The sequence below is a fragment of the Lissotriton vulgaris genome, unplaced genomic scaffold (assembly GCF_964263255.1).
Source record: "Lissotriton vulgaris unplaced genomic scaffold, aLisVul1.2 SCAFFOLD_301, whole genome shotgun sequence".
Lineage (NCBI taxonomy): Eukaryota > Metazoa > Chordata > Amphibia > Caudata > Salamandridae > Lissotriton > Lissotriton vulgaris.
Window position 1 is genome coordinate 394,172 of NW_028244321.1, and position 13,329 is coordinate 407,500.

Below are 13,329 nucleotides of genomic sequence, written 5' to 3' on the forward strand. Positions count from 1 at the left end.
ATTGGGGTCTCCCCGCGCAGGGTCGAATCCTGCCGACAACGAGAATCTTTTTAACATCGGCTACAATTTCAGAAGTTAACCTTTAGTATTTCTTCCATGTCAGTTTTATAAATAGGTGGCTTATTTTGGTGTCACTATTGCCATATCACATATTTATTATCGCTCCCCCTTTCATATCTTTGCTATAACTCTCGTCCTTCATTAGCGCTGGTGCAAACGCTTCAAATTATTATACCCTGGCTCTCTCGGTCATACCTATGCATGCACTTGAAACTTACTTTCACCAATAAAAGAAGCAAATAGAGAAATAAAATAAAAGTGCTAGCTGGATTAGGCAAACACACTTCATAAAACTGCATTTTCTTTTCTATTCTCCCCCGTGTTACAAGCTTAACTGCTCCCTGTGTAATTTCTCTTAACCTGCTGTTCCTGGAAGAGAATTTCATCTACAAGCTCTTTCTGTGTTTTTTCCTAGTCTTTTCTTTCCCTTTTCTTAGATTTGTAACTGTTCCTTTACGTGCTCTATTTAGGCGCCATTAATCTCATTTGAGCTCCTTTGTACCTGCTGCTGTTTTCTCCACACCTCATACTGTCTTTTCCCTCTTTCTCTCTTTCTCTGCGGTTGGTGGCTACTTTCCAAAGCGTCTGATGCCCCAATGTTCCTTCGTCTTGTTGTCAGACGTGAATTTGAAAAGCAACAAAATTAACAAGCCTTTACCACTCACACATGGCAGAAGTTTATACTTTAATTCAATGAGCTAAGAAAAGTGTGTTGTGGGGCCCCTACGAGCCATGGTGCTTGCTTCATCATAATTAGGCATGCAGTCATTAGCCACAGCTCTGATTATGGGTCACTGAGGTCAGTTTCAATAATTCCTCAAAAACCTAACCATGCAGTCCCCCCTAACTGTGTAGTTATCTTGCTTTACTGCTGTTTGTGTGATTAGCTGGGAGGAGCTCACGGCAGCATCCTCCCAATAAAAGTGTAGATGGACCGTTCCTTAACTCTTTCTTGCTTCAAATACAGTTGGCTTGAGGAGGAACAGGGGAGATGCAGGTCTAATAAACAGAATAGAATATCTGCGCCAGGTGTGTTTCTCTGCATTGGTGTCCCATCACAGGCCCACCAGTGTATGTGTGATCTTTGACTCCTGCCAGTTCACAAGCAGGCGGCCAGGAAACGGTTTCAGCCTATCAACCACTGAGGAGATAAAGCCTTTGTATAAGGAATGAGGAAGCAATGAACACATTCAGCCTATCACAGGAGTAGCCCTGAGTGTTCCGAATTATAATTTCTTCATGTCACTGTACGTTATTGAGCCCAAGTAGCTCGCCGTGATCGTATAGTGATTAGTACTCTGCGTTGTGGCCGCAGCAACCTCGGTTCGAATCTGAGTCACGGCATTGTGGTTGGCAATGTCACTGCAGTTGAGTTTTTCCTTTACAGAATTCCCAAATGTACCAGTTGTTTTTGTAAAATGTCTATCAAAAACAGATCCTTTTCAATATTTAAACGATCTAACGACAAATTATTTAAACACACACGATTATAAGATGTAGGTATTTTGTACTTACTGACATAAATTATCGTTCTTGAACATATTTGCGGTAAGGGGAGCGGAGCTCTCCCCCAGGCCAATCAGAATGCAGATGAATGCAGTTGCAGTTGAGTGACCTGTGTTGTGGCTGTCTACAGGGAATGCACATATGTAGCTGTCTCGCAGCCCAATCCGGACGTCAATCGAAGACAGGTTTCAATGCAAATAGAGCAGTAAGTGCAGAGAAATGCTCACTCTCTAAAAATGGCATTTATACAATAGTAAGATTAAATCCAACCTCACCAGTAGATAGGATTTATCAATAAATAAATAAAGCTTCTCCTCTCTGATAAGGAATTACCCCCCAAAAAGTATAAGGGAATACCCAATGCTAACCTATGAGAGGGGCAGACCTCACAGTAGTGAAAAATGTAATAGACTGTTTGATACTACTAGGACATACAAACTACCACAGTACATGTCTTACCTTTTACTTACATAGCATGATGCCCCTAGGACTACCTAGGGCCTACCTTAGGGGTTACTGATATGTAATAAAATTGGAGTTTAAGGCTTGGCAAGTAGTTTTAAATGCCAAGTCGAAGTGGCAGTACACTGCAGCACAGGCACTGCAGTAGCAGGCTTGAGACAGGTTTGAAATGCTATTTCTTTGGGCGGCACAATCAGTCCCTGGGTATATGGTATACCACTTTGCAAGGGGCTTTCAAGTAAATTAAATCTGTCAGTCAGGTATACTCCAATTATACACATGATTAGGGAAGAAGCACGTGCACTTCAGCACTGATTAGTAGCGATAAAGTGATCAGAGTCCTAAGGCCAACAAAAAGATACAGCAAAATGCGGAGGTGAAAAGCAATAAGGTGGGGTTGGGACCACCTTAAGAATGCAAGATCTAACAAAAACGAACTAAGGATAACATGAGTAAAACATCAGGTTTCTCTACAGCATTTGGTGAGACAAGTGGGCCTTCTTTTATCTTCCATAAATGCAATCCTTCCCGGACCCCTTTATTATATAGCTCTTCAAGGAAAAAATATAAAGCACTTACAAAGGAGCCTCAAATACTCAAAGATGGTAGACTTCTGTAATATGGGCAAAATAAAAGCAGCACAAAAACAGAGTGCAATAGGGTCCAAAAAACTTGAGTGACCCATGAGAGTATGCATGCAAGCCTATGGTATTCCAAACTAGAGATATACGCATGCAATTTTTGTTTTTAGGAGAGAATGTGCCTGCTGAAAAAAACATTATTTTTAAAAAGTGCATTGCAGAATATCAGGAATTTGCTGTGGGACACCTTGAAAACTTGCATACAGATTATGTGCACACACCTTACAGTCAGTTGTTGTGGCCGAGTGGTTAAGGCGATGGACTAGAAATCCATTGGGGTCTCCCCGCGCAGGTTCGAATCCTGCCGACAACGAGAATCTTTTTAACATCGGCTACAATTTCAGAAGTTAACCTTTAGTATTTCTTCCATGTCAGTTTTATAAATAGGTGGCTTATTTTGGTGTCACTATTGCCATATCACATATTTATGATCGCTCCCCCTTTCATATCTTTGCTATAACTCTCGTCCTTCATTAGCGCTGGTGCAAACGCTTCAAATTATTATACCCTGGCTCTCTCGGTCATACCTGTGCATGCACTTGAAACTTACTTTACCAATAAAAGAAGCAAATAGAGAAATAAAATAAAAGTGCTAGCTGGATTAGGCAAACACACTTCATAAAACTGCATTTTCTTTTCTATTCTCCCCCGTGTTACAAGCTTAACTGCTCCCTGTTTAATTTCTCTTAACCTGCTGTTCCTGGAAGAGAATTTCATCTACAAGCTCTTTCTGTGTTTTTTCCTAGTCTTTTCTTTCCCTTTTCTTAGATTTGTAACTGTTCCTTTACGTGCTCTATTTAGCCGCCATTAATCTCATTTGAGCTCCCTGTACCTGCTGCTGTTTTCTCCACACCTCATACTGCCTTTTCCCTCTTTCTCTCTTTCTCTGCGGTTGGTGGCTACTTTCCAAAGCGTCTGATGCCCCAATGTTCCTTCGTCTTGTTGTCAGGCGTGAATTTGAAAAGCAACAAAATTAACAAGCCTTTACCACTCACACATGGCAGAAGTTTATACTTTAATTCAATGAGCTAAGAAAAGTGTGTTGTGGGGCCCCTACGAGCCATGGTGCTTGCTTCATCATAATTAGGCATGCAGTCATTAGCCACATCTCTGATTATGGGTCACTGAGGTCAGTTTCAATAATTCCTCAAAAACCTAACCATGCAGTGCCCCCGAACTGTGTAGTTATCTTGCTTTACTGCTGTTTGTGTGATTAGCTGGGAGGAGCTCAGCGCAGCATCCTCCCAATAAAAGAGTAGATGGACCGTTCCTTAACTCTTTCTTGCTTCACATACAGATGGCTTGAGGAGGTACAGGGGAGATGCAGGTCTAATAAACAGAATAGAATATCTGCGCCAGGTGTGTTTCTCTGCATAGGTGTCCCATCACAGGCCCACCAGTGTATGTGTGATCTTTGACTCCTGCCAGTTCACAAGCAGGCGGCCAGGAAACGGTTTCAGCCTATCAACCACTGAGGAGATAAAGCCTTTGTATAAGGAATGAGGAAGCAATGAACACATTCAGCCTATCACAGGAGTAGCCCTGAGTGTTCCGAATTATAATTTCTTCATGTCACTGTACGTTATTGAGCCCAAGTAGCTCGCCGTGATCGTATAGTGGTTAGTACTCTGCGTTGTGGCCGCAGCAACCTCGGTTCAAATCCCAGTCACGGCATTGTGGTTGGCAATGTCACAGCAGTTGGGTATTTCCTTTACAGAATTCCCAAATGTACCAGTTGTTTTTGTAAAATGTCTATTAAAAACAGATCCTTTTCAATATTTAAACGATCTAACGACAAATTATTTAAACACACATGATTATAAGATGTAGGTATACTGTACTTACTGACATAAATTATCATTCTTGAACATATTTGCGGTACGGGGAGCGGAGCTCTCCCCCAGGCCAATCAGAATGCAGATGAATGCAGTTGCAGTTGAGTGACCTGTGTTGTGGCTGTCTACAGGGAATGCACATATGTAGCTGTCTCGCAGCCCAATCCAGACGTCAATTGAAGACAGGTTTTCATGCAAATAGAGCAGTAAGTGCAGAGAAATGCTCACTCTCTAAAAATGGCATTTATACAATAGTAAGATTAAATCCAACCTCACCAGTAGATAGGATTTATCAATAAATAAATAAAGCTTCTCCTCTCTGATATGGAATTACCCCCCAAAAAGTATAAGGGAATACCCAATGCTAACCTATGAGAGGGGCAGACCTCACAGTAGTGAAAAATGTAATAGACTGTTTGATACTACTAGGACATACAAACTACCACAGTACATGTCTTACCTTTTACTTGCATATCATGATGCCCCTAGGACTTCTTAGGGCCTACCTTAGGGGTTACTGATATGTAATAAAATTGGAGTTTAAGGCTTGGCAAGTAGTTTTAAATGCCAAGTCGAAGTGGCAGTACACTGCAGCACAGGCACTGCAGTAGCAGGCTTGAGACAGGTTTGAAATGCTATTTCTTTGGGCGGCACAATCAGTCCCTGGGTATATGGTATACCACTTTACAAGGGGCTTTCAAGTAAATTAAATCTGTCAGTCAGGTATACTCCAATTATACACATGATTAGGGAAGAAGCACGTGCACTTCAGCACTGATTAGTAGCGATAAAGTGATCAGAGTCCTAAGGCCAACAAAAAGATACAGCAAAATGCGGAGGTGAAAAGCAATAAGGTGGGGTTGGGACCACCTTAAGAATGCAAGGTCTAACAAAAACGAACTAAGGATAACATGAGTAAAACATCAGGTTTCTCTACAGCATTTGGTGAGACAAATGGGCCTTCTTTTATCTTCCATAAATGCAATCTTTCCCGGACCCCTTTATTATATAGCTCTTCAAGGAAAAAATATAAAGCACTTACAAAGGAGCCTCAAATACTCAAAGATGGTAGACTTCTGTAATATGGGCCATATACTAAAAGCAGCACGAAAACAGAGTGCAATAGGGTCCAAAAAACTTGAGTGACCCATGAGAGTATGCATGCAAGCCTATGGTATTCCAAACTAGAGATATACGCATGCAATTTTTGTTTTTAGGAGAGAATGTGCCTGCTGAAAAAAACATTATTTTTAAAAAGTGCATTGCAGAATATCAGGAATTTGCTGTGGGACACCTTGAAAACTTGCATACAGATTATGTGCACACGGCTTACAGTCAGTTGTTGTGGCCGAGTGGTTAAGGCGATGGACTAGAAATCCATTGGGGTCGCCCCGCGCAGGTTCAAATCCTGCCTATAACGAGAATCTTTTTAACATCGGCTACAATTTCAGAAGTTAACCTTTAGTTTTTCTTCCATGTCAGTTTTATAAATAGGTGGCTTATTTTGGTGTCACTATTGCCACATCACATATTTATTATCGCTCCCCCTTTCATATCTTTGCTATAACTCTCGTCCTTCATTAGCGCTGGTGCAAACGCTTCAAATTATTATACCCTGGCTCTCTCGGTCATACCTGTGCATGCACTTGAAACTTACTTTACCAATAAAAGAAGCAAATAGAGAAATAAAATAAAAGTGCTAGCTGGATTAGGCAAACACACTTCATAAAACTGTATTTTCTTTTCTATTCTCCCCGTGTTACAAGCTTAACTGCTCCCTGTGTAATTTCTCTTAACCTGCTGTTCCTGGAAGAGAATTTCATCTACAAGCTCTTTCTGTGTTTTTTCCTAGTCTTTTCTTTCCCTTTTTTTAGATTTGTAAATGATCCTTTATATGCTCTATGTAGGCGCCATTAATCTCATTTGAGCTCCTTGTACCTGCTGCTGTTTTCTCCACACCTCATACTGTCTTTTCCCTCTTTCTCTCTTTCTCTGCGGTTGGTGGCTACTTTCCAAAGCGTCTGATGCCCCAATGTTCCTTTGTCTTGTTGTCAGACGTGAATTTGAAAAGCAACAAAATTAACAAGCCTTTACCACTCACACATGGCAGAAGTTTATACTTTAATTCAATGAGCTAAGAAAAGTGTGTTGTGGGGCCCCTACGAGCCATGGTGCTTGCTTCATCATAATTAGGCATGCAGTCATTAGCCACAGCTCTGATTATGGGTCACTGAGGTCAGTTTCAATAATTCCTCAAAAACCTAACCATGCAGTCCCCCCTAACTGTGTAGTTATCTTGCTTTACTGCTGTTTGTGTGATTAGCTGGGAGGAGCTCACGGCAGCATCCTCCCAATAAAAGTGTAGATGGACCGTTCCTTAACTCTTTCTTGCTTCACATACAGATGGCTTGAGGAGGTACAGGGGAGATGCAGGTCTAATAAACAGAATAGAATATCTGCGCCAGGTGTGTTTCTCTGCATTGGTGTCCCATCACAGGCCCACCAGTGTATGTGTGATCTTTGACTCCTGCCAGTTCACAAGCAGGCGGCCAGGAAACGGTTTCAGCCTATCAACCACTGAGGAGATAAAGCCTTTGTATAAGGAATGAGGAAGCAATGAACACATTCAGCCTATCACAGGAGTAGCCCTGAGTGTTCCGAATTATAATTTCTTCATGTCACTGTACGTTATTGAGCTCAAGTAGCTCGCCGTGATCGTATAGTGGTTAGTACTCTGCGTTGTGGCCGCAGCAACCTCGGTTCGAATCCGAGTCACGGCATTGTGGTTGGCAATGTCACGGCAGTTGGGTTTTTCCTTTACAGAATTCCCAAATGTACCAGTTGTTTTTGTAAAATGTCTATTAAAAACAGATCCTTTTCAATATTGAAACGATCTAACAACAAATTATTTAAACACACATGATTATACGATGTAGGTATACTGTACTTACTGACATAAATTATCGTTCTTAAACATATTTGCGGTAAGGGGAGCGGAGCTCTCCCCCAGGCCAATCAGAATGCAGATGAATGCAGTTGCAGTTGAGTGACCTGTGTTGTGGCTGTCTACAGGGAATGCACATATGTAGCTGTCTCGCAGCCCAATCCAGACGTCAATCGAAGACAGGTTTCAATGCAAATAGAGCAGTAAGTGCAGAGAAATGCTCACTCTCTAAAAATGGCATTTATACAATAGTAAGATTAAATCCAACCTCACCAGTAGATAGGATTTATCAATAAATAAATAAAGCTTCTCCTCTCTGATATGGAATTACCCCCCAAAAAGTATAAGGGAATACCCAATGCTAACCTATGAGAGGGGCAGACCTCACAGTAGTGAAAAATGTAATAGACTGTTTGATACTACTAGGGCATACAAACTACCACAGTACATGTCTTACCTTTTACTTACATAGCATGATGCCCCTAGGACTACCTAGGGCCTACCTTAGGGGTTACTGATATGTAATAAAATTGGAGTTTAAGGCTTGGCAAGTAGTTTTAAATGCCAAGTCGAAGTGGCAGTACACTGCAGCACAGGCACTGCAGTAGCAGGCTTGAGACAGGTTTGAAATGCTATTTCTTTGGGCGGCACAATCAGTCCCTGGGTATATGGTATACCACTTTACAAGGGGCTTTCAAGTAAATTAAATCTGTCAGTCAGGTATACTCCAATTATACACATGATTAGGGAAGAAGCACGTGCACTTCAGCACTGATTAGTAGCGATAAAGTGATCAGAGTCCTAAGGCCAACAATAAGATACAGCAAAATGCGGAGGTGAAAAGCAATAAGGTGGGGTTGGGACCACCTTAAGAATGCAAGGTCTAACAAAAACGAACTAAGGATAACATGAGTAAAACATCAGGTTTCTCTACAGCATTTGGTGAGACAAGTGGGCCTTCTTTTATCTTCCATAAATGCAATCCTTCCCGGACCCCTTTATTATATAGCTCTTCAAGGAAAAAATATAAAGCACTTACAAAGGAGCCTCAAATACTCAAAGATGGTAGACTTCTGTAATATGGGCCATATACTAAAAGCAGCACGAAAACAGAGTGCAATAGGGTCCAAAAAACTTGAGTGACCCATGAGAGTATGCATGCAAGCCTATGGTATTCCAAACTAGAGATATACGCATGCAATTTTTGTTTTTACGAGAGAATGTGCCTGCTGAAAAAAACATTATTTTTAAAAAGTGCATTGCAGAATATCAGGAATTTGCTGTGGAACACCTTGAAAACTTGCATACAGATTATGTACACATACCTTGCAGTCAGTTGTTGTGGCCGAGTGGTTAAGGCGATGGACTAGAAATCCATTGGGGTCTCCCCGCGCAGGTTCGAATCCTGCCGACAACGAGAATCTTTTTAACATCGGCTACAATTTCAGAAGTTAACCTTTAGTATTTCTTCCATGTCAGTTTTATAAATAGGTGGCTTATTTTTGGTGTCACTATTGCCATATCACATATTTATTATCGCTCCCCCTTTCATATCTTTGCTATAACTCTCGTCCTTCATTAGCGCTGGTGCAAACGCTTCAAATTATTATACCCTGGCTCTCTCGGTCATACCTGTGCATGCACTTGAAACTTACTTTACCAATAAAAGAAGCAAATAGAGAAATAAAATAAAAGTGCTAGCTGGATTAGGCAAACACACTTCATAAAACTGCATTTTCTTTTCTATTCTCCCCCGTGTTACAAGCTTAACTGCTCCCTGTGTAATTTCTCCTAACCTGCTGTTCCTGGAAGAGAATTTCATCTACAAGCTCTTTCTGTGTTTTTTCCTAGTCTTTTCTTTCCCTTTTCTTAGATTTGTAACTGTTCCTTTACGTGCTCTACTGAGGCGCCATTAATCTCATTTGAGCTCCTTGTACCTGCTGCTGTTTTCTCCACACCTCATACTGTCTTTTCCCTCTTTCTCTCTTTCTCTGCGGTTGGTGGCTACTTTCCAAAGCGTCTGATGCCCCAATGTTCCTTCGTCTTGTTGTCAGACGTGAATTTGAAAAGCAGCAAAATTAACAAGCCTTTACCACTCACACATGGCAGAAGTTTATACTTTAATTCAATGAGCTAAGAAAAGTGTGTTGTGGGGCCCCTACGAGCCATGGTGCTTGCTTCATCATAATTAGGCATGCAGTCATTAGCCACAGCTCTGATTAAGGGTCAATGAGGTCAGTTTCAATAATTCCTCAAAAACCTAACCATGCAGTCCCCCCTAACTGTGTAGTCATCTTGCTTTACTGCTGTTTGTGTGATTAGCTGGGAGGAGCTCACGGCAGCATCCTCCCAATAAAAGTGTAGATGGACCGTTCCTTAATTCTTTCTTGTTTCACATACAGATGGCTTGAGGAGGTACAGGGGAGATGCAGGTCTAATAAACAGAATAGAATATCTGCGCCGGGTGTGTTTCTCTGCATTGGTGTCCCATCACAGGCCCACCAGTGTATGTGTGATCTTTGACTCCTGCCAGTTCACAAGCAGGCGGCCAGGAAACGGTTTCAGCCTATCAACCACTGAGGAGATAAAGCCTTTGTATAAGGAATGAGGAAGCAATGAACACATTCAGCATATCACAGGAGTAGCCCTGAGTGTTCCGAATTATAATTTCTTCATGTCACTGTACGTTATCGAGCCCAAGTAGCTCGCCATGATCGTATAGTGGTTAGTACTCTGCGTTGTGGCTGCAGCAACCTCGGTTCGAATCCGAGTCACGGCTTTGTGGTTGGCAATGTGACGGCAGTTGGGTTTTTCCTTTACAGAATTCCCAAATGTACCAGTTGTTTTTGTAAAATGTCTATTAAAAACAGATCCTTTTCAATATTTAAACGATCTAACGACAAATTATTTAAACACACATGATTATAAGATGTAGGTATACTGTACTTACTGACGTAAATTATCGTTCTTGAACATATTTGCGGTAAGGGGAGCGGAGCTCTCCCCCAGGCCAATCAGAATGCAGATGAATGCAGTTGCAGTTGAGTGACCTGTGTTGTGGCTGTCTACAGGGAATGCACATATGTAGCTGTCTCGCAGCCCAATCCAGACGTCAATCGAAGGCAGGTTTCAATGCAAATAGAGCAGTAAGTGCAGAGAAATGCTCACTCTCTAAAAATGGCATTTATACAGTAATAAGATTAACTCCAACCTCACCAGTAGATAGGATTTATCAATAAATAAATAAAGCTTCTCCTCTCTGATATGGAATTACCCCCAAAAAAGTATAAGGGAATACCCAATGCTAACCTATGAGAGGGGCAGACCTCACAGTAGTGAAAAATGTAATAGACTGTTTGATACTACTAGGACATACAAACTACCACAGTACATGTCTTACCTTTTACTTACATAGCATGATGCCCCTAGGACTACCTAGGGCCTACCTTAGGGGTTACTGATATGTAATAAAATTGGAGTTTAAGGCTTGGCAAGTAGTTTTAAATGCCAAGTCGAAGTGGCAGTACACTGCAGCACAGGCACTGCAGTAGCAGGCTTGAGACAGGTTTGAAATGCTATTTCTTTGGGCGGCACAATCAGTCCCTGGGTATATGGTATACCACTTTACAAGGGGCTTTCAAGTAAATTAAATCTGTCAGTCAGGTATACTCCAATTATACACATGATTAGGGAAGAAGCACGTGCACTTCAGCACTGATTAGTAGCGATAAAGTGATCAGAGTCCTAAGGCCAACAAAAAGATACAGCAAAATGCGGAGGTGAAAAGCAATAAGGTGGGGTTGGGACCACCTTAAGAATGCAAGGTCTAACAAAAACGAACTAAGGATAACATGAGTAAAACATCAGGTTTCTCTACAGCATTTGGTGAGACAAGTGGGCCTTCTTTTATCTTCCATAAATGCAATCCTTCCCGGACCCCTTTATTATATAGCTCTTCAAGGAAAAAATATAAAGCACTTACAAAGGAGCCTCAAATACTCAAAGATGGTAGACTTCTGTAATATGGGCCATATACTAAAAGCAGCACGAAAACAGAGTGCAATAGGGTCCAAAAAACTTGAGTGACCCATGAGAGTTTGCATGCAAGCCTATGGTATTCCAAACTAGAGATATACGCATCCAATTTTTGTTTTTAGGAGAGAATGTGCCTGCTGAAAAAAACATTATTTTTAAAAAGTGCATTGCAGAATATCAGGAATTTGCTGTGGGACACCTTGAAAATTTGCATACAGATTATGTGCACACACCTTACAGTCAGTTGTTGTGGCCGAGTGGTTAAGGCGATGGACAAGAAATCCATTGGGGTCTCCCCGCGCAGGTTCGAATCCTGCCGACAAAGAGAATCTTTTTAACATCGGCTACAATTTCAGAAGTTAACCTTTAGTATTTCTTCCATGTCAGTTTTATAAATAGGTGGCTTATTTTGGTGTCACTATTGCCATATCACATATTTATTATCGCTCCCCCTTTCATATCTTTGCTATAACTCTCGTGCTTCATTAGCGCTGGTGCAAACGCTTCAAATTATTATACCCTGGCTCTCTCGGTCATACCTGTGCATGCACTTGATTACTTTACCAATAAAAGAAGCAAATAGAGAAATAAAATAAAAGTGCTAGCTGGATTAGGCAAACACACTTCATAAAACTGCATTTTCTTTTCTATTCTCCCCCGTGTTACAAGCTTAACTGCTCCCTGTGTAATTTCTCTTAACCTGCTGTTCCTGGAAAAGAATTTCATCTACAAGCTCTTTCTGTGTTTTTTCCTAGTCTTTTCTTTCCCTTTTCTTAGATTTGTAACTGTTCCTTTACGTGCTCTATTTAGGCACCATTAATCTCATTTGAGCTCCTTGTACCTGCTGCTGTTTTCTCCACACCTCATACTGCCTTTTCCCTCTTTCTCTCTTTCTCTGCGGTTGGTGGCTACTTTCCAAAGCGTCTGATGCCCCAATGTTCCTTCGTCTTGTTGTCAGACGTGAATTTGAAAAGCAACAAAATTAACAAGCCTTTACCACTCACACATGGCAGAAGTTTATACTTTAATTCAATGAGCTAAGAAAAGTGTGTTGTGGGGCCCCTACGAGCCATGGTGCTTGCTTCATCATAATTAGGCATGCAGTCATTAGCCACAGCTCTGATTATGGGTCACTGAGGTCAGTTTCAATAATTCCTCAAAAACCTAACCATGCAGTCCCCCCTAACTGTGTAGTTATCTTGCTTTACTGCTGTTTGTGTGATTAGCTGGGAGGAGCTCACGGCAGCATCCTCCCAATAAAAGAGTAGATGGACCGTTCCTTAACTCTTTCTTGCTTCACATACAGTTGGCTTGAGGAGGTACAGGGGAGATGCAGGTCTAATAAACAGAATAGAATATCTGCGCCAGGTGTGTTTCTCTGCATTGGTGTCCCATCACAGGCCCACCAGTGTATGTGTGATCTTTGACTCCTGCCAGTTCAGAAGCAGGCGGCCAGGAAACGGTTTCAGCCTATCAACCACTGAGGAGATAAAGCCTTTGTATAAGGAATGAGGAAGCAATGAACACATTCAGCCTATCACAGGAGTAGCCCTGAGTGTTCCGAATTATAATTTCTTCATGTCACTGTACGTTATTGAGCCCAAGTAGCTCGCCGTGATCGTATAGTGGTTAGTACTCTGCGTTGTGGCCGCAGCAACCTCGGTTAGAATCTGAGTCACAGCATTGTGGTTGGCAATGTCACTGCAGTGGGGTTTTTCCTTTACAGAATTCCCAAATGTACCAGTTGTTTTTGTAAAATGTCTATCAAAAACAGATCCTTTTCAATATTTAAACGATCTAACGACAAATTATTTAAACACACATGATTATAAGATGTAGGTATACT

General features: G+C 41.5%; 4 non-coding genes across 4 annotated transcripts; all 4 read left to right on the plus strand.

The window, feature by feature from the left end:
- The first annotated feature begins 2,900 nt into the window (after positions 1-2,900).
- Positions 2,901-2,982, plus strand: TRNAS-AGA (transfer RNA serine (anticodon AGA)). Its single transcript has one exon. It is a non-coding gene; the product is annotated as a tRNA-Ser (tRNA).
- A 2,860-nt stretch (positions 2,983-5,842) lies between these two features.
- On the plus strand, positions 5,843-5,924 carry TRNAS-AGA (transfer RNA serine (anticodon AGA)). Its single transcript has one exon. It is a non-coding gene; the product is annotated as a tRNA-Ser (tRNA).
- Positions 5,925-7,212: 1,288 nt separating this feature from the next.
- On the plus strand, positions 7,213-7,284 carry TRNAH-GUG (transfer RNA histidin (anticodon GUG)). Its single transcript has one exon. It is a non-coding gene; the product is annotated as a tRNA-His (tRNA).
- A 1,499-nt stretch (positions 7,285-8,783) lies between these two features.
- TRNAS-AGA (transfer RNA serine (anticodon AGA)) lies at positions 8,784-8,865 on the plus strand. Its single transcript has one exon. It is a non-coding gene; the product is annotated as a tRNA-Ser (tRNA).
- The last annotated feature ends 4,464 nt before the right edge of the window (positions 8,866-13,329 follow it).